We start from the raw sequence: 25428 nt of genomic DNA, 5'->3' as shown, positions 1-25428 counted from the left end.
ACCCGGGGTTCGTACAAACTTGGAGGTGACAATGTTGTATACATAAGCAGATGTGATGGGTCCACTCTTTGTCATTGTTGAGCTAGCGATAGACCACTATGGTTTCTCAAACCAGCCTTCTATTGATTCAAAAGAAGCTTGATTACCAATTAGAAAAGGGGAATTTTGCACTAATTGGGAGAACTGAAATACTATCTACTGCAGCAAGGAAAGGCTGAAATCAAATGCTTTAAACACACCACTCATCTAACTAATTGCTAAGAGATTTTTCTTCAAAAAAATTCCAAGTTAACATGTGTGTAATTCTAACTGACCTAGGCATGCAATCTGAAATAACCAAACATTCTACTGCTGTGCATATGAATGAACACAATAACACTTTTTCTTTTTGTCCTTTTTTTGTGAAAATGTGAATGCTAAACCCTCTTGGTAATGTAGTAGGTGGGTTAGAGATGGTGGTGAAAGGTCAAATGGCTTGGGAGGCAAGTAGGGGTCTTCTCCTATCCCTCAAGATGTTTCTTCCACAAATCAACCTCAAAACAGGCCACTACAGGTAGTCCAATAGGATGTCCTAATGCTTCCTACAGGATGTCCTAATGCTCCTACAAGATCCCTTGTATTCCTACAGGATTAGGACGAGAGAAATAGCAGTGATTTGGAAGGTGGTATAGGGCTTAGGGAACTTGAATGGTGGAAGAAATAAGGCAAGGGAGTGGCTAGGACTTTTTCAAAGCTCAACACAGAGTTTGTAAGATGGTTGGATTTTATCAACAAACCTGGAAAGTTGTTCTTATGGAATGATGAATTGGTTGAGGGACTTAGTGGATTTTGGTGATGATGGATGGATGAGGTTAGGCTGGGGTTGTTGGTCATGAGATCTTTTGACACTATTGAAACTCCTACATTGCATTAATCACTGACATTTATCCATGACTCATGTCAAACAAGAAAGATTTTCAATCAACTTAGGAAAACATAATTTCATTATCTAGTTGCCTAGTTCATGCATGGAAATACTTGCAGAATAATGTTAAACACTATGAGATATAATACAAGGCTGAAGATATTAAAAATTACAATTGAATCATATTCTTGAAAACTAAAAAGATGTTGGCCTCAGTAGCAGAAAACCTTAAATTCCATAAGAAATCATAATTCTATCTTTTTGGGGTTGCATAGGAGTTATTTCCTCAAACCATGGTCCCTGAAGGGGGGGGTGAGGCCAATCCACTTGCTATCAACCTTTTTGGTATTCCTTTATATTTCTAAGCTACTACTAAAGAAATGCACAAATGGAAGCAAACTAATCAAATTCACAACTACTTGCAATGAAACAATGCTAAAACCAATTCAACCATTAATCTATGAAATCACCTAAGCATACAAGTACAAGAAGAGGAGCCTTTTCTGCTAGGGTTGGGCCCTAGACCAAGAGCTTCATCCATCTGAGTCAACTCAATGCTAGATCAAGGAAATTCTCATTATCGTATCAGAAAAATTACATGGCAATGTTTTTCCACAAAACTTGAACTCGAAAATGAGTAGTGCTCTTACATAAAAGAATCTGAATCCTAATGAGGCTCTAGGCCTCTTTATTTATACAAATGAAGTCTCTAATGACTTCCTTAAATCTAGGAAGGCTTGGCTCCTAAACTCAAGATGAACTGGCTCTTAATTGTCACTCGCTCAGCTGCCCATGATCTCCATGACTCAACTACTTACAACTTTGAGCTAGTGTGATTTGATTGAGGAATATTCGAATGAGTGAGGATTAACTGAGGAGGATATATCTCCTATAATCTCTCCTCCTTGTCTCATTCGAGTTTCTGCCCTTAATTAGCCAAAATTGCCATGATTTTCTCTTTAAAACCTACAATCAATGCACATTAGACCACTGGGCATAACATCTTACTTTTACTCATCTCATTACACAAAATATAATTAAAATATGTAAGGAATTATGAGAGGAGTTGATTTTAATAAGCTTGGAGGTGTATTAAGATCCATATAGTTACCCAATGATGAGGCTCGCCATCAACCCCCTACTGAAGGTGTTGCTCATCCTCTGAGAAACTTAATCTATATCCATATCCTTCATTTCTCTTGTGGCCTCCCTAACATCCCATGCTTCTTCTGTAGTTTCTTCTTCATGTGAATAAATCTTTCCTTCCTCTCTATCTCCTCCCACTACTTTCTTTCTTCTTCTTCTTTCCTTCCTTCCAACATTCCTAGGAACAGTGGTGGACTGAGTCTCAAGCCAATCCAATTGACTTGGAGTCTTTGTAGAGCTTTCTTGTACATGGGCGTCCTGTTTAGTTCCTCTCTCATCCTCTGGGGAGAATGTTATTCTCTAATTTTGAGGTTGTAAGGCAAGGTGTTCCATCTCCTTTGGCAAGCTTGCATGTTGGCATCTCCTAGCAATCTTAACATATCTTCAAAGTGTGTGATTGCTTGCTTTTGTGTAGCAAGGTACCTAGGTGCAAGCTTAGGATCATTTGCAATTAGGTTGTGGGTGTTGATGACAACCATTGGATTAGATTGCTCAGCTCTTATCATGAGGGATTCTGTCTCTTCTCTTGCCATTACCTTTTTCATTTATTTAGTTCTTACCTCCTCATGATTCATCCATGATGCTAAGGCCATCAATTGCAAGTCCCCTAGTTTTGAATTTGGGTCCCACACATTCAAATATGTCAAGGCCAAGTTGTGTAGGTAAAAATCAAACATTTTTCTCTATCTTCCAAGGTGCTTTGATCACAGAGATCAATGAATTTTCTATAGTCTTGGAAGAGCATAATGCCTCTATGTGCTAAAGTCTTAATTTGGAATTGTAGCCATTGTTCATTGAGATACAAGGCATAAGACTTTGTTGGTATCCTGCACTAGATTGCCTCTACAGATAAAATGGCCATAGCTTCCAAATGAATTTCCCTTTCTTGTAGATATCCCCTTTGCCATGCATTCTATGCCTCCAACTGATCTGTCATCATTGCCTCTCTGTCTCTTATGCTGCTTAGTTCTCTACCCATCTCCTTCAATTTCTCCTCCATGTGCCCTACATCCTCCACTCATTTTGATTTGGAAATTTGCATCCACCTATGTCCTTGCCCTTTCTTTCTCAAGATCGAAGAATAAGGGGATGTCATACTTCTGTAGGATGACCCTACCCTCTTCAATGAACCTGTAGTAAGAGTTGATGTTGGGTTGTCGACTAGGTTCTCTCAGTTCTGGGTCTTCCTTTTTTGTTTCTTGCTAAGTGATACCTTCTTGGTCCATTTTCTGAGTTTCCTGTAGGTTTAGCAGAGTTTCCTATAGGATGGCCTCTGCTTCCTGTAGGTCCTTATGTGTCTCCTGTAGGAGATCTTTTCCCTTTAATGAAGTAGACCTTGTGACAAGCCTCCTAACATAAGTGATGGGAGATTTGGGAGAGGCTTGTCTTGATGATCCTTCTCCTTGATTTTTCTCAAGAGGAACTCTTTTACTGCTACTTTGGTGAGTCTTCAATGACAATATGAATTTTGGTGGGTGTTTGAGGTCTTCCTTGCTTGATCATTGTGATTATTCTTGTCCTAAAGTACAATGGGGTCTGTCTCTATCTCTTCCCTTTTAACTTGATAGGCGTACTTAGGGTAGTAAGAGCAGCTATTGCCTCTTTCTCAGTGGGTTCTGGATATAGCCTCGGTGATTCTTCCCCTTATTTTCCTTGAACTATAGATGTTCTTCCTTCCCTTTTGTTTCCTCTTTTGCATTATCCTTTTCATCCTTGTCTTTCCATTTCTCTTCTTCCTCTAGTTCCTCACTCTGCTCATTTGTCTCTTCTTTTGTTTATTCTTTTGTCTCTTAATCATTTTCCTCTTCCTTTTCTTCATCTTTTTCCTCCTTTGTTTCCTCTTCATCTTCTCCCTTTGTTTCTTCATCCATCTCACTAGAAGTGGGGCTTTTGTCATATTCAAGTGCTTGAATTTCTCCCTCTGCTTGCATGTCTTTGAAAGTTGTCCATGTCATAGGGAGTCTTAGGTTTTATAAAGAATCTTCTAGGATAAATTTGATTAACCAATGATGACCTAGTTGTTGATGTTTTCCCTCCCGCACTTTGATGCTCATATCTATCATTGATTGAAGGAGAAAGTAGGGTGTACTTAGTCTGTTTTGAGGAGGTGTGTCTGCTCCAAATCTCAATTCTTGGAGAAGTTTGAAATGGTATCCATACACCACACTGTATCTCCCTTCACATGATATATATTTAATGAGGTGGTAACTAACTTCATTCCAAGGGTATGGAAGGCTTTCTCTTTTGACCCCATTTTTGTCCTGCATTGCCTCCTCCCCTTCCAAAAATAATTTCTTCTTTGCAAGGGTGTTGTTACCCTTATCTTCTTTTCTCCAAGGTAACCCTAAAGGGAGTGTGGTGATTCTTCTTATAACTTTAGGGGTGATTTCCACTGATAGGCCTTTCACCACAGTAGTGGCATGGGTCCTAGTGAGGGGTATGAGTGAGAGAGAAAAGTATCTGGCCACCTCATCATCGTATCCTCTCATTCTTTTAAAGAAACCCATCCAATTGTGCCTTGTGAAAATTTCTACTACAGGAGGGTGCTGATGAATTCTTACTATGTTTGTGGGTTCTCTCTTGTTAAAACCCCTTGTCATCTTTCCCTGGTAATTGTGGAGGCTTGTATGGATATAATTCAAGAATCTAGTGGGTTAGATATATTTATGATGACTCTGCAACATAATTATCCTAGACTGAAACTTCCTTTAACCAAATGGAGAATTTTTCCCTTTTTTTAAATTGGAAAATATGGGAAAGTATAGCTCCTACCTCACTGGTTACTGTCTAATGAGGACAACCTTTAATCTCTCCTCCCTTAATGCCCACTGATAATCCTATAGATGATTTCTCTGTATCTTGTAGGTCTTCCCGTAGGATCTTTTATGTTTTCCTGTAGGATCTCCTAGGTGCCTCTGTGCTGCAAAATGCTCACTATCTCCTGTAGGTGTCACTTCAAGAAGGCCGAGGCAATCCTCTTTTCGATGAATTCTTGAGATTGCTAATGCTCTTTTAGTGTAGGAAGCAATGTTTTATTTCCTTATATGGATGATCATGTGGGATGGTATGATGGTTGTCTAAGTATGAGCACCTCCTTTTAGACCGTTGGTCCCACTATCAGTCCATCATTTCCCTCACCTCATAATCATCTCCCACTTCATTCCTCCATAGCTTAACCATTTTTGGAATTATCTCCTTTTTCTTCTGATTTAACTACTGCCATGTGTGGAGTGGTATAACTGTTTTCTCCTCGTCGACTAGCCGAAGGTGGCCAAGTTAACTGGACACCTTTGCTTATAAAACCAACTTACATAATCCTACATTTTTTATCATATCGTTCTAACGAGAGAGCATGAGCAAGATGATGTACCTGTGGGTAAGATGCTTTGATGATGATGCTTGTTGGAGAATGATGTCCCTGTGTTGTGTATTTGCTGCATATTTTTTTGTATTGGCCTCTTTTGATGCTTGTTTCCTTTGATGTGCAGGTATTGGAGAGTGATGCTGATGATCCTGTTGTTGCTGTTGAGCTCTGGAGGAGCTTCCTTGACCTTGGAATCTCCATGTTGAAGATGGCTGCAACCCTATGAAATTTCCTTTGTGGGATAGGCTGCTACAGGATTTCCTACAGGAAACCTACAGGATGTCCTGTAGCTGCCTCTCCCCTAAACTTTCATTCTTTTTTTTACTTCTAGAGCATGAGGATTGTTTACATGGGTAGAAAAGGGGTCTAGTGATTGGTAGGTGAGAGGTATAGCCTTAAGGTATTGTCCCCTTGTCCTCTGTTCTCACCCTCTTCTATTTGTTTTTTTCTTCTTTGAAAACTGTAATATTTTTGAATTGACTTATTGGATGGATGCAGGGGTAACATGGTGATGAGAGGCATGGTGATGAGGTGGTGGAGTAAACATTTTATTTTTTGACATAGGATAGTCATCCGCTTACTATAGGGTCACTTTTCTTAGGATTCTCAAGCCACTGTAATTCCTATAGGAAAATCCTGAGGTTTTCAGGGAATCCTATAGGATTATAGGGAATCTTGTAGAAAACATAGAGCTTGTGTAAACTGAGTTGGAGGAGTTCATAAATGGAGGGATTGATGGAATAATGAAGAATATGGGATGGAGGAATGAAAATATGGATTGTGTAGGTCCTTATGTTCCTCTCAAGTTGCTCTAATCCTCCTCCTCCTGGCCTACAAACAACATTTTCAAACTTTTTGTTTTCTCTCTTTTATTATTATTATTATTATGAAAACAACTAGTCTGCCTCCAAGAGGTTTTCATCCTCGCTGCTTGCCCTAGGTGGCTAAAAAGAGGTTTTCACTGAGAGATCTTTTTATTTTTTCTTTTCTTTTCAACACCATTGGGCCACCTCAATAGGTTTTCAACCCAACAGTGGGACTCAGGTGCCTCATGGAGGTTTTCACCTGAGTCTTTTTCTTTTTTTTCCAGGGACTTGATGGGGTAGAAGCTGAGACTTGCTCCACCACCATCACTATCTTGCTGATGCCATTGATGAATTCTTGCTTTGACAAGGGCTTCTTGTAGACCTTTAATCTGTACCCATTGACAAGTAAAGGGATAGCCTCTACATCAATGTTTCTTATCTGTACTGAACCATTATCATGACATTTTTCTATGACATAAGGCCCTAACCATCTAGTCCTTAATTTGACTTTAAAATCCTTGTATCTAGAATCATACAACAAAGCCCAATCACCTTCTTGAAACTATTTTTCCTTTATGTTCTTGTCATGCCAAATCTTCCTTTGAACTTGAGTCACCTCTGTGTGTAGGAGGGCCTGCATTCTAAATTCATCTAACCCGTTCAGCTGGAGAAATCTTTCTTGTTGTGCCCTAGTGAGATCTAGATCCAGTTGTGCTACCATTCTTAAGGTGTTGTATTCAAATTCAATCGACAGTAGGGCCTTCTTCCCATATACCAACTCATAAGGAGTGAATCCAGTGGTGGTCTTCTAGGTGGTATTGCAGACCCAAGTGGCCTAAACTAATCTATTTTCCCAATCCTTTCTGTTGTTGCTAATCACTTTGGTCAGAATGTCGTCTAGTGCTCTATTGGTTACCTCCACTTGCCCATTAGCTTGTGGGTGGTAAGGAGTGGATGTTCTATGCTTGATCTTGTGTTGGATCAACAAATTTCAAATCATGTGAGATGTAAATTGACTGCCTTGATTAGTGACTGGTTCTCTAGGGTACCCAAACTTATAAAATACATTTTCCCTTAAGAACTCAGCCACATTCTCTTTTTTTGTTGCTTTGATGACCTTGGCTTCAACCCACTTGGTTAAATAGTCAGTGCACACAATGATGTACTGCTTTTGCCTAGATGGAGGGTCAAAGGGTCCAATGAAATCCATGCCCCACTTGTCAAATGGCTTGAAAGTCACTTGAGGTTTTAGAGGCATTTCATCCCTTGGGGTAGGTTTCCCCATCCTTTGGCATCGAGCACACTGACTAGTATACCTCCTCACATCCTGGTGAAGAGTGGGTCAGTAATAACCAGCGTGTAGCACCTTGAATGTTGTCCTTCTGGATGCAAAATGACCTCCACAAGGCCCATCATGACAGGTGAGAAGGATGTTAAAGAATTCCTCCTCCCTAACACATCTTGTCAAAATTTGATTTGCGCCTAGTTTGAAGAGGTTGCCCCCAATCCAAGTGAATGGGGCGCTCTTCCTCACAATCTTTCTCTTTTCCTTGGAGGAAAAATTTGGTGGAAACTGTGAAGACACCAAGTAATTTTCTATGTCATCAAACTAGAGAGAGAACTGAAATGTCGAATAAGTGTTCATCTGGTAACTGATCATCAACCATTCTTTCCTCCCTTGCAGGAAAAGTCAATCTGGATAAAAGAAATCTGCCATAACATTCTCCCTGCTAGGCTTATCAATAATAGTTAAATCAAATTGTTGTAATAAAAGTAACAATCTAGTAATTTGGGCATTTACATTAGGTTTAGTCATCAAGTATTTAATTGCAGCATGGTGAGTATATACAAATGTTTGGTAACCTGTAATGTAATGCCTAGATTTTTTCAATGAATGCACAATATCTAGGAGCTCCTTTTCAGTCACTGTGTAGTTCAGCTCGACTTTTGACAAATTCTTACTGATGAAGTAAATGGCATAAGGTATATTATCATCTATCTAGCCTAGATATGCTCCTATGTCTTTATGAGAGGCATCAACATTTATAAGGAAAGGAAGGGCCCAATTTGGGCCTTAGAGAATAGGTGCAGTGGTCAACTTGTCCTTTAGGGTGTCCAAGGCCTCTTGACAGCTTCCTGACCATAAAAATTCAGAGTCTTTGGCAAATAACCCAAATAAAGGAGAAGCTAACTTGCTAAAGTCTTTTATAGATCTCCTATAGTATCTAGCCAAAACTAGAAAACTTCTTACATCCCTTTGTTTTTGAGGAGGTGGGACCATTTGGATGATGGCTATCTTATTTGGGTCCACCTGCAGTCCTTTCTAGGATATTGAATGACCTAGAACAATCCTTGCAATCATCAAGAACTCACATTTTTTAGGACTAAGGGACAAGTTCATTTCAATGCATTTGTTCATCACCTTACCCAAGTTGGACAGAGCCTCTTGGAATACACACCCATAGGGTGTAAAATCATCCATATAAATTTCTATTACATCATGGACTAGCTCGACAAAGATAGTCAGGACTGCCCTCTGGAAAGTGGTAGAGGCATTGCATAGGCAAAAAGTAAGGACCCTATAGGTGAAGGTACCTCAAGGATAGGTGAAGGTGGTTTTATCCTGGTCCTCTAGGCTGATCTGGATTTGATTGTACCCACTGAACCCATCTAGGAAAGAGAAAAACTTTTTCCCTGCCAGGCCATCTAACACTTGGTCAATGAAAGGTAGAGGGAAATGGTCCTTCTTTGTTGCTTTGTTTAACTCTCTGTAATCGACACAAATCCTCCACTTCCCATTTTTCTTTGGAACCAACACCAAAGGAGAAACCCACTCACTATCCGAGATAGGGTAAATGAATCTTGCATCTAGCAGCTTTTGCAGTTCTTCTTTGACTATATCCTTGAGAGATGGATTCATTCTCCTTTGGGGTTGTTGGACTGGTTTGCAACCTTCTTTGATATAAATGTGGTGAGTACACACCGAGGGGTGCACTCCCTTCATTTATTTGTAACTCTAAGAAAATGCATCCAGATGCTCCCTTAGCATGTTGCAGAACTCTTCTTCTTGGTGTACAGAAAGAGGGGTTGATTTTCAAATTTCTCTTAGGGTAGAATTCTATTGTTTTGACACGAGTAGGGTTTGAATCAGCTAAGCATAGATCAATATGATGGTTTCTCTTGGTTCTCGTTACTACTTCCTCTAAGGACAAGGTGTTGGGAGTTGGATTTTGGAGTATGTGTTCAATCAAATCATCTTCATTCGACTTTCCTCCTCCCATGACAATTTCTAGGGTATAGAGTTGGGCAGAGCAGACTTCATATTATTCCTCCTCTTCTAGCCATAAAGGTAAATCATGTTCTAAGGATCACTGAGCAGGAGGGTACAAGACAAACTGCTTGGACAGATGCCCATTTTTTATAGCCATATTTCCAGCCCTACAGTTGATGTAGGCATCGGTAGTGGCTAACCAGAGTCTCCCAAGTATGAGAGGATAACCACTAAGCTTGGCCTTAGGTTGGAGAGCTAGGAATTCTATAGGGTACTCCCATGAGTTGATGGAGACCATCACATCCTCAACAATCCCCTCAGTGGTGACTGTGGAACGGTCTGCAAGCTACAAGACTGTTGTGGTCTTTCTCAATGAACCCTGTAGATTGAGCTTGAGCATGCTGTCCTTAGTTATTACACTAATGGCAGCCCCAAGGTCAATCAAGGTATGTGGGTCAATAGTTCCATTGATGTGCACATCTAATACAGTGCTTCCAGGGTCTAAATTATTTAGGCAAATTACCTGCCCTAGCATTAAGTCGGATAGCTATCCAATGACATTAATGGTAGGGGTGTCTCTTTTTCGCCTCGCTGGATATTTGAAACACCTATATTTAATCAGTGTATTGTAAATATGTACATCCTTAATGGCTTGGAGAAGTGGAATTTTGACACATAGATTTTTCAATTCACCCATATGTTCATTCTCTTCTGGGGTAGGCTGGACTAGCTGAGTTAATCTTTTAGGAAAGGGTGGTGGATTCACTCTAGGCATACTTTCCTCTCTTTCCTCCTCACTCTCCCTAGGTGGAGATGGAGGTTGGTTGTTGATTTCTTGAATCTGCACAGTAGGATGTCTCTCCACTATATACTTGTTGTGCCTATCTATTGTTCGGGTTCAGATTTGGTTGGGCAGGCATTTGAGGTTGTTTAGGTGGAGCAGGGTGTAGAAGTTGTGGTTGAGTAGGAGGTGAAGGCAATAAAGCAGGATCATTATTTTATGGGGGCCTCCACCCCTAGGGTAGTGCATTCCACTAAGGCTATGGTAGATTATATGGCTGAAATGACTGGTTTGTCGGTTGGGAATGTTAGTGAGGTGCAAAATACCAAGGAGGAAGTGTAGACCATGAGGGATGAGCAGGGGAGCCCCAAGAGGGAATGGATGTGTTCTGGTTAGGGTTGTAATATGCATAGGATGAACCTTGCATGCCCTATTGGTATGGTTGAGGCCTATGAGGTCTCCTTTGATTTATGTAGCAGAGTTGTTTAGTCACCCCTTCAGTTCCCTAATACACAGCTTTTAGTCCAAGTAGAGGACACTTGTCTGTGAAGTGGTTTTCTTCACAGACCGAGCATATTTCTATGGACATTCATTCCTAGTGTGCCTCCTTGTGCATCTAGGGTAGAATATGGCTAATGCTCTCTCTAATTCCTCCTGCTTCCTCTTGATGTGCATATTTTCCATCTGTAGGGAAATGGTTTGCAACAGTTCACTCTTGAAATCTTCTAGCATATTTCCAATTTCACCTTTTATGGATGTGTTGGAAGAGGATGAGCTTGCGATTGGTTGACTACCCCTACCCTTTTACCTAGATTCCCTAGAATTGTTTTTAAATACATTCTTGATATCTTCATAGGGTAGCTGGTAGATGTCCCCTCTTGCTAGCAAGTTTAGGGTATCCAAAAGATCTTCCCTTACCCCTCGGAGCAGGACTAGCTTCAGTGACTTAGGATCAAGTGTGCACCTATCCCTTTTGTAGCTAAGTTGGAATCTCTCTTCATAATCCTCTAAGGATTCATCATGCCCTAAGGTCATACTAAAAATTTCCTCTTTAGTGTCTTTGGACCTGTAGTAGTCTCAATACTTCCTTTTCAAGGCTTGCTGCATCTGAGCCCAGGTTGTGATGCTATCCCTAGGTAAACCCATGAACCAGCACAGAGCTGCATCCTTGAGAGTGGATGGGAGTAATTTGAACTTCTGATCATCAGTGATGTAATCATAAGTTCTGCATATCACAACAAAATCAAACAAGAAAATATCTGGATCTTCTGAGGTCAGTCCATGGAAATGAGGAAGAGTAGAGGGGCTTATGTTTTTCATCTTGGTATCCACATTAGTTTCTGTGATGGGAAAAGCACCCTCAATTCTTTCCCTATCTCCTCTGTCATTTCTATTTTCAGCTATTAGGTTAGTTGGAGTGGGTTCTCCTTCTTCTTCTCCCCTTGCAGGCTCTTCAAAAATCTCTAGTTGTTAGCCTAAGGGGTCCTCCAATTCATAGCCACCGAAGAAGAGGGAAGGTTGGTTGTTTGAACTGGTGGGGGTAATTGGTAGAAATTTTTGTAAGTTATCCCTATCCCTATGAGGCATGAAAGAAGTGTTTTTGTTTTTTTTTGTGTTTTCTTTCAAGATTTGAGAGTAAATACATAATTGAAATAACAAACTAAATGGAAAATAACTGCTGAATCAAATCTCATTTGCAGAATGGAAAAGAAAGCAAACCAATTTACAATTACTTTTGCAGAAATGAAGCTAATAGTGGAATGTCAAAGGTAATAAATGGAAGAAAGAAAGTAGAAATCACATCTTACTTAGACACCTCCCTAGTAATGGTACCAAAAAGTGATGAGCACCAGTGTTGCAGCAAGAATGCTGCGACTCTTGGAGCTACCAACTTTACTTTATCAACTTTGGGTTCATACAAACATGGAGGTGACAGTGTTGTATACACAAGTAGATGCAATGGGTCCACTTTTTGTCACTATTGAGCTAGCGATAGACCAATATGGTTTCTCAGACCAACCTTCTATTGATTCAGAAGAAGCTTGATTACCAATGAGGAAAGGGGAATTTGGCACTAATTGGGAGAACTTAAATATTGTCTACTGCAGAAAGGAAAGACTAAAATCAAATGCTTTAACACACCTCTAACTTAACTAATTGCTAAGAGGTTTTACTTCAAAAGAATTCTAAGTTGACATGTGTGTAATCCTAACTGTCCTAGGCATGCAATCTTAAATAACAAAACATTCTACTGTTCTGCATATGAATGAACTCAATAACTCTTTTTCTTTTTGTCCTTTTTTGTGAAAATGTGAATGCTAAACCCTCCTTTTGATGTGGCAGGTGGGTTAGAGATGGTGGTGAAAGCTCATATGGCTTGGGAGGAAAGTAGGGGTCTTTTCCTATCCCTCGGGATGCTTTTTCCACAACTCAGCCTCAAAACAGGCCACTACAGGTCATCCTACGGGATGTCCTAATGCTTCGTATAGGATGTCCTAATGTTCCTACAGGATCCGACCGAGAGAAATAAGAGTGATTTGGAAGGTGGTATAGGGCTTAGGGAAGGTGAACGGTGGAATAAATAAGGCAAGGGAGTGGCTAGGACTTTTTCAGAGCTCAAAACAGTGTTTGTAAAATGGTTGGATTTGCTCAACAAACCTGGAAAGTTTTTCTTATGGAATGATGAATTGGTTGAGGGACTTAGTGTATTTTGGTGATCATGGATGGAAGAGGTTAGGCTGGGGTTTTTGGTCATGAGATCTTCTTGCACTATTGAAAATCCTGCACTGCATCAATCACTAACATTTATCCATGAATCATGTGAAACAAGAAAGATTTTCAATCAACTTAAGAAAACAAAATTTCATTGTCTAGTTGCATAGTTCATGCATGGAAATACTTGCAGAATAATGTGAAACACTATGAGATCTATTACAAGGCTGAAGATATCATAAATGACAATTGGATACTATTCTTGAAAACTGAAAACCCTAAATTCCATAAGAAACTATAATTTTGTCTTTTTGGGGCTGCATAGGAGTTTTTTCCTCAAACCATGGTCCCTAAAGGGGTAGTGAGGCCAAATCCACTTGCTATCAGCCTTTTTGGTATTCCTTTATCTTTCTAAGCTACTACTAAAGAAATGCACAAATGGAAGCAAATTAATCAAGTTCACAACTATTTGTAATGAAACAATGCTAAAACCACTTCAACCATTAATCTATGAAATCACCTAATCATACAAGTACAAGAAGAGGATACTTTGCTGCTAGGGTTGGGCCCTAACCTAAGAGATTCAATCCTCTGAGTCAACTCAATGCTGGATCAAGGAAATTCTCATTCTCATTATCATATCAAAAGAATTACATAATAATGTTTTTCCACAAAACTTGAACTCGAAAACGCTTAGTGCTCTTACATAAAAAAATCTGAATCCTAATGAGGCTCTAGGTCTCCTTATTTATACAACTGAAGTCTCCAATGAATTCCTTAAATATATGGAGGCTTGGCTCCTAAACTCAAGATGAACTGGCTCTTAACTATCACTATCTCGGTTACCCATGATCTCCATGACTCAGCTGCTTGCAACTTCGAGCTAGTGTGATTTGATTGAGGAATATTCGAATGAGTGAGGATTAAATGAGGAGGAGCTATCTCCTATAATCTCTCCTCCTTGTTTCATTCAACTTTCTGCCCTTAATTAGCCAAAATTTCCATGATTTGCTCTCAAAAACCTGCAATCAATGTACATTAGACCACTAGACATAACATCTTACTTTTACTCATCTCATTAAGAAAAATAGAATTAAAATATGTAAGGAATTATGAGAGGAGTTTATTTTAATAATATTGGAGGTGTATTAAGGTCCATATAGTTACCCAATGATGAGGCTCATCACCTTCATAGAATAAAATTGTTTGCAATTGATTTGATTGAAGCACAAAGAGATTTTGAGTGGGTATTGATCAAGATACATTTTTTATTTTTATTTTTTCTCAAAATGTGAATTGTGAGCATAAAAGGTGAAAAATTTATTTGTATGTAGAAACCAATTAAGATTTTTTATTGCATTTGAGCATGCCATTATAATTGAAAGAAGGATACCCATAATAAAATCAAATGTTTTTACCTTTTTTCTAGTATTATGTTGTCATAATAAGGGATTCAAAGGATAGTTTATTCCCATGGATAATGGATGATGGATGATGGATGATTTTTATTTTTATCTTTTTTAAAATTTTTTTCTTTTCTTTTTGAATACTTATTTATGGATATTGTGCCTAATTTTAACACTTGATTTTCAAGTTCACTTAGTCATCAAAACATGATCATTGTACGAGTAAGACATATCTTACACAAAAAAATGCATTATCTCATAAATCAAGTGTCTATTAAATCATTGAAATGTAAAAATTGAAGAAGGGTAAGTTATTTATTTGAGTGCCTCAATTTCTAAAAGGGTAGTGTTACAAACCCTTTCAAAAATCAATGTATATATTGTTATAAATAGTTACTTGAAATTGATTTATAAAGTCGTTTTTAATCAAAATAAAAACCATTGTAATCACACTTTGGGGTGCATGATCCGACACCTTAAGGTAGTAATAAGAACAAGACAATTTGACATAAGCAAGCACAACTGAGTGTGACAAGTGAAAAATGTGCAATGGGTAAAGAAATACACTATTTGCAAAATATCAATCTAGAAATCAAAGAAATGCAAGACTCCTTACATGAATTGGATAATTGGTTTATTGATATTCACAAGAAAATTTATTTAAATGATAAATTGATTGAAGAATTTCAATTAAAATTAATATTGTGAACATGGTTGATGCAACATGTGCAACAAATGACCTAATACAAAAGGATGTTGTTACTTGTAACACACGTGACTTAATGCAAATGATGAATACTACTTGTGACATGGATTATCTAATGCAAATGCATGATGCTACTTGTGGCACCAAATGATATAACAAAAATGGTTGATGAAATTGCGAAAAAAGAGATTGTTGATGATTACTTACCAAGTTATGAGATGGAATTATTATTTAGAAATGAATTGATGAAGGAAAGTTTAATTAAATATGAGTCATAAGAATAAATATGGATCTAAAGTTATATATATATATATATATATATATATATATATATATATATATATGATATTTCAAATATTATTCTTTAACCTTTGGAATAATTGCAATTCAAAAAGAATTGAAATGACTTCAAATGTGAGAAAGGAAACAACTTTCATATTCCACATTAGTCCAAACCAATTTATTTTTTGAGTGTATGATTTCTTGATGGAAATTTGAATACTTTAGAAATTAATGAAGAAGTTGTAAGAATGTTGATGATACAATTAATGATAAAAAATTAATCAAATTCTTGCTAAATTACAACATTGTCATTTTGTTAGTCACATAGAGAATTAGTGTTTATATTTCCATCCTTTTATTCATGGTAGGAAGAAAAATCATCAATCACATAAATGTCAAAATAAGAATAAGACTAAAAACCCAATAATTCATTATGGTTGGATATTATGTTCTTGGCAATAAAATCAACAAGTCAAGAAGATGCATGAGATCAATGTATAGTTTAAACATAGGCAAAGACACATTTGCGTAGATCAAAATATAGTTCTAACATAGGTAAGTCTCCCAGCCTAAAACTTTCCAACATCATAAATATCTTGACACTTCCCCGTGTCCCTATTCCTAGCTCCTTCAAGTTAGTGTAGTTGTCTAATGTCATTGACCTCAAAATTTGGCAACCTCTCCAAGGGCAGAAGATCCCTAAGTTGAAAACAATAATGCAAATATAGCCTCTCCAATTGTAGAAACTCGCAAATACAATTGGGTAGACTTTTGCCATGGTAATTTTGAAGCCAAAAACATTGTAGCTTCTTCATGCTTTGCATGTCTCGAGGGAGATCCTCCACCACATCATGGTCTTCCACGTCAAATAGAAATGTCAGGTCCCTCATCTCCAACCAACTTCCCATTATACCCATTTTAATTCCTGAACATATTGCCTCAACTTCAATTCCTACCTTGACATGTATAAAAAGATTCACTAAATTTGAGCAATTTGTGAGACTCTTCACTTCCTCCACCTCATTATATTGTTTTCCACTTTCTCTGATGTACCCAGTAATAATATATTCAATAATGTAAGTTGAGATATCTCTCAGGGAATCCCCGTTAGGTTAAAACAATGGTTTAAATCTAAAGTCATGAGATTTTCAAGCTCTCTTAACTTAGGAGGCAATGACTCCAAATTTTTACAACTATTAAGATGCAAAAACTGAAGCTAAGAAAGATTACATATGTCTTCAAGTACAAACTTGATTAAGGTCTCACTCAAATTGAGATAATCGAGATATCTAAGATGTCGCAGTGATATGGGCAATGATTCTATTTTGGTGGCTGACAAATCCAAAACCCCAAGAGAGGTGAGATTGACTAAAAATCCATCTAGAACCTCTCTTAGACTTTCATTATACTGCAACATCAAAGTGAGGAGGTTGGGGCAGTTGAAATCTATTGGCAAAACAGAACAATTTTTATTCTTTTGAAAATATGGATCCCTTTTTCCGTGGTTGGAAACTCTTGGAGGTTTTCACGTGTCCTGAAGAACATTGCTCTTCATTCTTAGCAATATACATTTCCAAGTCATGGACAACATCGTGAACCTGTATCTTCCTATACCCATAATCATCATAAACGCTCTGAAACAAGCATAGTTCTACTAATAAATCTGCGTACCTGAGTCCCAAGTCCATTAAATAGCTAGTCTCTCTACTTTTGACCAGCCCCTCCCCTATCCACATTTCCACCAAGGTGTTTACATTGATCTGCCAATCTTCGAGAATGGTAGCACAATATAAAAAGAAATTCTTGAAGATAGAGTCAGGCAAACAATCGTAACTACATTTAAACCACCAATAGCGACTTTGATTAATGTTGTTGTATCCTAGAAAACATCGATATTTTTTATCTGACACAAAGCAAGATGCTGGTCATTTACACCAGTTTTTCCCCTCATGGTTGCCACTACAACTTTTATGGCCAACAGAAGACCATTACACTCTTCAACAATTTTTGTGACCACATTCTCTATATCATTGTCTGAGCACTGCTAGTTTCGAAAGCTTCTCTGTAGAAAAATTGCCACCCTTCATCCTTGGATAGCGATTGTATTTCTATGGAGAAGTCATCTGCCCCTATTCTTCTCACCACATCAAATTTGCACGTAGAGATTACGACTCTGCTACCTTTATCATTATCCACAGGGATGCCCAATTCTTCATCTAGTTGAAGTTCCCTCCATAAATCATCTAATATGAGAAGAAATTGATTTTCCCTCAAACATGCAGAGAGCTCCATCTTTGTTATCTCAACACTAGAGCTTCTCTCAAGATTCAAATTGATTTGCTTTTCAATATCAGCTTGCAAGCCTAAAATGCTACAATTTTGATAAAAAACAGTCCAAATTACGGCTTCGAACAAGTTACCTTTCTTGTAGGCGTTGTGGACGGTTTTGAGGAGAGATGTTTTTCTGATGCCTCCCATGTCGAAAACACCAATTATGTGAAACTAATGATCTTCAGTGTATAGCCATCTCTACAGTTGCATCTGGTCAACTTCGATCCTTGATCTGGTGCAGAGGAAACAGTTCGTTCAACATTACCAAGTATTGAAAAATCCCTTTCAAGATCGACAAAGAGTCGATCGAAATTTTTATTCCATTCTCCAACTTGTGTTAAGAGTGTTGGTCTATAGAGGAAACATTATAGACATTGTTTTTGTTGTTGGGCACGATCCACGAGACATTTGACATCATCAAGAGAATGGTGGAGCCTCTGCAACCAATTTTTGACATTGTCGGGCAAACATCTCTGATCGTGTTGACATTGATTGGCAATATCACGCAATAGGGTCTTCAGACAATTTAACTAAGCTTCTAGAAGCTGAGTATTTCTATCCAAATGAATTACATCATCTACTAGTTGATAGAGCACAGCAAAAGTAATGCTAACAACGTCGGTAGCTGTGTTGGCCGCTACTCCTGTCAAAACGATCTCCGTGGCTTTTTCAACTTCAAACAAAATCATAACAGAGAAAAAATGAAATAGAATGAATACTTGGAAATTATAATTCCTACTTGTCTCAATTGTGATTCTTTCTATCTAGAGGAGTTTGTTCCTATTCCTTAGGGTTGTTATATCTAGATGTTCCTAGATTGGTGTGTATTTGAGATATTCTCTCAACCAGGTGATTGTGTGTCCAAGATTAGTTTACCTATCTTGAGATAACACTAAATGTATTTATATGTAACATTATTTGATGTGAATATATAATTTAATGTGCATGCTCAAATTTTAAGTTGGTATCGGAGCCCGTATGGGCTTGGGGGCTTGGCCCCTCCTGGGCCAAGGGAAATAAGAGTATATGTATTTGTATTGGGAATTTTTCCTTTATATTTGTACATCAAATTAAGTGATTGTACTTCTACGAATTTGGAAGGGTCATCAACCCACGTGTTGAAGAAGTTTATCGGTCGTGAAAGCGGATATGTTGTTCGACAATTGGAATGTAGTGCAGAAGCATTATGGGTTGTTTCGATGTGGGAAGAGATGTCGTCAATATGCGGGTGTATAATTACATTGATGATCTATGGAAGAAGAATTAGTGGGATGAAATGAGGTTCTTGCAACAAGTGAGATGTTGGGAATATCGCCATCTTCCTGGTATAGTGAGGGTGACAAAGCCCAACAGGCCTGACAAGGCTCGACCATTCTTGGTTGTTGATAAGCTTACGTAAGAGAGGAAAAAAGAGGTACTGTGTTTTTTTTTTGTTCAGGGAGTGAGTCATATGAAGTGGAGAGATAAATATGGGGAGAGCCATGGTCCCAACCCTCTCCAATCTCCTGCACACAATTGCAACAATGGCAAAACAACCATCGTGGAATGCATTGAGGGAGGCCTATGTGAGATCCATATCGACTTGAATCACAAAACGACAAAACCACCATCTCTATAGAAACCAATCTTCCATTCACAACCAACCAATGTAATCCCCTTTCCCGCATCGTGGAAACCAACCCTATAGAGCTCATGAAATCTAATGTGGACATGTTCATGATGAGGTAGATGGAGAACATCGCGGATTCCCTCTAGAAATCAAAGTTGATAAGGGGTTTTTTTCATATTTACGACGGGCAGGAGGCCGTCTCCATGGGTATGGAGGTTTCCACCACGAGGAAATATTGCATTATCATGGCCTACAGAGACCATTGCCTCTTTTATGGTCGTGGAGGGACTCTGTTTGAGGTTTTTGCAGAGCAGATGTGCAAAAAGGATGGGTTCTCTCACGGAAAAGGAGGATCCATGCATTTCTACAAGAAGGAGAATGTATTCTATGGAGGGCATGGAATAGTGGGCCCCCAAGTCCCCCTTGGCTACGACTTGTGCCATGCAAAATTTGTTGGCCTTAGTTTAGATTGGTTGTAGCAAGAGCGCAAGGGAAAAATCCACAAAATGGCTGAAACTCTTGAATAACTACAGAAAAGAATGGGAATTTGTAGACACCATGGGTTTAAGTCAAATCAGGTAATCTTACTAATCTAAAGGGAGGTGTTTTGAGGCTACCACTTCTGTAGCTTCCAAGCTTGTTTCATCTTGGTGGAAAATATGCTCCAAGTAATTTTAAAAAATGATTAATTTTAATTGAATATTGTTTTATGAATTGTTAGTTTATCATGCCATAGTAATTGAAGAGACATTAGTCTGGCCAACTATTGTCATAAGTCTTCATTGGAATTGGCCATTTCAACAATAGGAAGGTTTATTTGTATGACAATGATAGGAAAATAGTGAAAATGACATTAGAGAATACAGGTTGGAGAAACCTCAAAGGATGATGGACATCTGAGTAAAAGTTTGTGTGAGTTAGTGTGAGTTTGTGGGACAGACTCACTAGCATGTTGTATTATGAGTCACACATCCTAACAAGTAAGCAATTCTACAGTGTTTTGTAGTGGTCTTTATAATGTATGTACCTGATAAATCCAAGAATTGGAGTGTGTAATGCAAGCCTGATAAGGCATATGTACCCCCATAAAGTTCGTGGTAATATTAAAACCACTTTGTAATTGTAGGTTTTTGGTAAGCCGGAAACCACTATGCAGTGTTGGTTTGTGGTAAGCCATAAATCATGTGCGAGAGTGAAGTGGACAGGGATTCCTGTAGGCACAGTTTAGGGTGAGCTGACAAAACCCTTGGCATGTCTAAGGGTGAGCCGAGAAAAGCTCGAGCCTGGTTAAGTTGGGTTTGTGATGAGCCGTGGAGTCACAATTGAGCCATTGTGGTTGTGTTGAGCCTTTGTGGCCGAACTGAGTGCCTTGGTGGCAGAGTTGAGCCTTTGTGGTTGTGTTGATCATTGGCGGTTGAGTTGAGCCTTGGTGGCTAAGAGCCCTTATTGGCATGGTTGAGGGTAATTTGATAAAACCCAGAGCATGGTTATGGGTAATCCGATAAAACCCATGATGATGATAATGGAGGGGTATTTGCATGTACAGGTACATGTATGCAGTTATAATGGTTGACAGAACCATGTATGTGAAGGGCATCCTAGCAGACTGACGGTTGCAGCGGCTGGCACCTATGCATTCCGGTGGATGGTTGCTCCTTTATATGGATGTCAACATATTCTTTTGTTATGCTTGACCACAACTAGACAGACAAGTAGTCGTTAAGGAGGTGACTTGGAAATTGTAATTCCTACTTGTCTCAGTTGTGATCATTTATATCTGGAGGAGTATGTCCCTATTCCTTAGGGTTGTTATATCTAGATGTTCCTAGATTGGTGTGTAGTTGAGATATTCTCTCAACCAGGTGATTGTGTGTCCAAGATTAGTTTACCTATCTTGAGACAACACTAAATTTATTTATACATAACCTTATTTGATTTGAATATACAATATAGTGTGTATGCTCAAATTTTAAGTTATGTAGACAAAAATTTATGCAGATTAAGAAGAAGAAATTTGCAACTAACTTGTATGCATGTGGATGTAGAAACTGCAATTTTTTTTTCAAGATGCTTTTTTTCACCTTGAGCAGCTGTCAAGCATCTTATGCTTTTCTTCAAGTTGATCAGCGGTCAATCATATACAATTTTTCCTAAACTTGTGGATATTAAACCTTTCCACTTAATCTGATTGGATCACTAAATTTGTGGAGACTAAACCTCCCCACCCAATCTGATTGAATCACTAAGCTTATGGAGACTAAACCTCCCCACCTAACCCTTGCAGTAGGAGTCCCCACGTTTAAACCACAACATCCATAATCTTCTTCACATCTTATGCTTTGCATGTTTCTTTTTGCATTGGCATCTTATGCTTCGACTCTCACAGCTCTGTGGTGTAGGAAGAAAGAGGATGTCAGAATAAGAAAAGCATAATGGAATTTATAATAAAGCATGGATAGATAAGCTCCACAAAGACTGTTTTACCTTCAAATATAGCAAATGTCCTTATAACTACGGTAAATGTAGATACTTTTTCCAAAACGTCTAATGAAAAAGATTATTGTTCCACGTTCAATTTTAGGAGATGGCCTTGTAGTTATGATTATATCAATATAACAAAGCCTCAAATGTTCAAAAAAGATTTAACAAGCCACAAACTTCAACTCTTCTATTATGATATAGTCTAACAATTCATTTTGCTAGAACCAAAAAAAAAATAAAAAAAATCTTTCATATTCCTATAAAAAAATGTAACCTTTATCAACATATTTGTAAAATTGGTTTAAGTTTAATTCAAACAAACAAACATTAAATATCAGAGGCTTATTCATAAAAGTCACCAATCAAATTATGCTATATGATTTTAATTAAATATTTCTAATTATTTTAATTTTCCTTTATTTATATTCAACATTTTAAATTTTTTTAATTGTTTTTTTTCCTTTATTCGTATAGCGAAATATCTCTCTTTATATATACCAAATCCAATTGATTAACAATTTACACGATTCTTCGTATTTACATATTTTAGGTTTATATTTGCTCACCTTTGAATGATTCTTAATAATTATATATGTTATAATTATTATTTACTCACCTTCAATGAATTAAAATTAAAATTCTCCTATAATTGAGAGCTGTTAATCTATACATAGGCGATGGCATTAGAGTTTTTAGCGCGGCAATTGATTTTTAGCAAAAGAAATATAAGGTTCCAACACATTAAAAGTTCCAACTACCCACATTTACTACAAAGTAAAAATAAGTAATTTTGAGTTGATGGTCAAGTTTTTTTTATATGTTATAGAAAATTAAGAAATAAGGTTCTTGAAAATAGAGTATCGTAATTTTGTATAAGTTAACATTCTTTTTATATATATATATATATATATATATATATATATATATAAATAATATTAAAATATAAATTTGGATATAAACATATATATATAAATTTGGCTATAAATATTTATTTTTATAATAAAATTGTTAGACAAGAAAATATAAACTAAATATGTATTCTATTGAAGCAAAAACTTGGATACAAACACATAATTTTATATAAAAAAATTATATATAATGTTGAAATACAAGTTTAGATATAAATATTTATGTTTTTATATAATAAAATAGTTGAATGAGAAGGGAGACTTTAGATATAAATATTCATGCTTTCATAAAATAAAATTGTTCATAACAAATTTCATTGAAGGGTAAGAAGGATAATTTGCATATAAACAACCATGCCATCATAGAATAAAATTACTTGTAATAGATGAAGCACAAAGAGATTTTGAGGGGGTATTGATTATATATATATATATGAATTGTGGGCATGAAAAGTGAAAGAGATATTGGTATGTAGAAATCAATGAAGCTTTCTTATTATATTTGAGCATGTCATTATAATTGAAAAATTCATACACATAACAAAATCAAATGCTTTTACTTTTGTTTTAGAATTATCTTGTCAGAATAAGGGAGTTGAAAGATAGTTTATTCTTATGGATGTATTTTTTCTGAATGCTTCATTATGGATATTGTGCTTAATTTTCAAACTTGATTTTCAAGTTCACCCAGTCATCAAAACATGATCATTCTACGAAGAAAGACAATCTTACACAAAAAATTGAAACATGAGTCAAAGAGAAAGGTAATTCTTGCACTAAATGGGGGAGTGCATTGATGAAATCAAAATGGTTAATGGTAAAAAAAAATATCACATTAATTAATCAAGTCAAAATGGTTAGTGATCAATCAACAAATCCACTAGATAACAATGATGAACCATAAAGAAGAAAAAAATCTAAAAGGTCAAGCTTGGATCCCTACAATAATATTATCACATTGCACATGATAGAGGGGAATATTAATGATGGCAACCAATCTTCAAGATTCAAAGTCTTATCAATCAAAATTCAATTAGAATTTGGGAATTCCAAAATTAAAACTAGTCTTCTCAACAAGATATCTACAATGAAATCAACCTCAATTAATATGTTCAAATCAACATATTTGGGAATACCTAACATGGAATCTAGAATCCTCTAATTTATCTTCAATTATTGATAAGGATGTTATTTGACAACTAATTTCATCTAAATTCAAAGAGCACTTTGGTGATCATATTTGTTCACTACTAATACAATGGTGTTCCTATTTGTTCACCAATTACTATGAGAATGTTTAGACATGACGGTTGTTCACTTTTATAATTTATACTCTATTTCAATATTCATTTCAAATGAACCATCAACATCCATGCTGAAATTTTTCAAAATATATATTGAAGCTTAGTTCAAATTTTTTAGATGGAAGATTGAAGTAATACCAGTTTATGCATTAGTTCATGTTGTCATGTATAATTTTTCAACCTTGTGATTGAGTTAGGGTGGAAATGTTAGACTCTGAGTACTTGGATAATATCAATGTTAGATATCACCTTCTTATTACTTTTTCATCCTTATCTATTGATGAAGTGTTTTCATTATCCACTAATGAGTTAGTGGGATTTAGATCTAGAGATGGTTAAATATGCATGCTATAAATTAATATCATGAGATAAATACACATGTTCAGTGTTTCCCCTTCAAGAGTAACAACCCTAAAACCACCTAATTAATGAGTGTGGCATGCTCTCTCTCACATGAGACCCATTGCTCATATCATTCAAATGCAATTGTTCTCTTTATTCCTCAGTTATATAGTTCCCATCACTCTCATATGCTTCAGCCATAATGTATTAACTCTAGGAGTAACGACCCCCAAGCCACATAATTAGTGAGTGTGGCATTTTCTCTCCCACACAAAATGATCCACAAATTATGGTGGATATTCCACTAGACAATTTTTCACAATAGATCTATTAATATTATATTAGAAATCTGAAATTCTACATTATTATAGTTTTATTAAACTTTAATATCTGTATATTTAACTGTAATTAGTGCATGCATATGAATGGAAATTATGAAGAAAACAGAGAATGAAAAATAAGCTCACACACACACACACAAGACACAAAATATGCTCTGTGAAACCATTTCGGGCGAAAACCCAACTAGAAGGTGAGGGTGCTTTGCTCTCTTTCTCTGTTTGGAAATATGGTTGCGGGTACAAAGAAATAAGGCATGTGGCCTGTGGGCTACTACAATGCACAAATCCTCCCTGTGTGCTCTACCTCCTATCCCTCTTGGCTATCTTTCCTCAACTATGGAACAAAATTCTCTTGAAAGAATGGAATGCCTCGTCCTTCTAGTGGCTCAGTTATAACACAACCCGATAACCTACTAGTGGTTAAATTTGACTACATCAACCCTTAAATAGAGTTACAATTTAGACTATTCTAGAGTCTTCTACGTCACAAACATGTGGCTAGCCCCTTTTCCATGATAATGGGGGGCTGACGCATCATCCTCCCGAATTATAGGTGTGAAAACAGGAAGGTCAACTTCTGAGTGGCATAAATTTTACATACAAACACTGATTGATGCGCTTCTTATTTCATTGGAAATATCTTTGTGTGTAAAACAACATGAAGACGTGTCACATTAAAATAACAAATTTTTACCTCCAAAAAAAATTGTTTGAGCCTCAAAATGCTCCCGGAA

The 25428-nt window shown here is 37.1% G+C and overlaps 1 pseudogene; it reads right to left on the bottom strand.

The window, feature by feature from the left end:
* Positions 1 to 15880: 15880 nt before the first annotated feature.
* LOC149150808 (putative disease resistance protein At1g61300) lies at positions 15881 to 18398 on the bottom strand (annotated as a pseudogene).
* Positions 18399 to 25428: the final 7030 nt, after the last annotated feature.

Source organism: Pinus tabuliformis, chromosome 9 (assembly GCF_031772625.1).
Source record: "Pinus tabuliformis cultivar Carrire ecotype Pingquan chromosome 9, CPIR1, whole genome shotgun sequence".
NCBI lineage: Eukaryota > Viridiplantae > Streptophyta > Pinopsida > Pinales > Pinaceae > Pinus > Pinus tabuliformis.
This window is presented reverse-complemented; position numbering and strand designations above follow the sequence as displayed.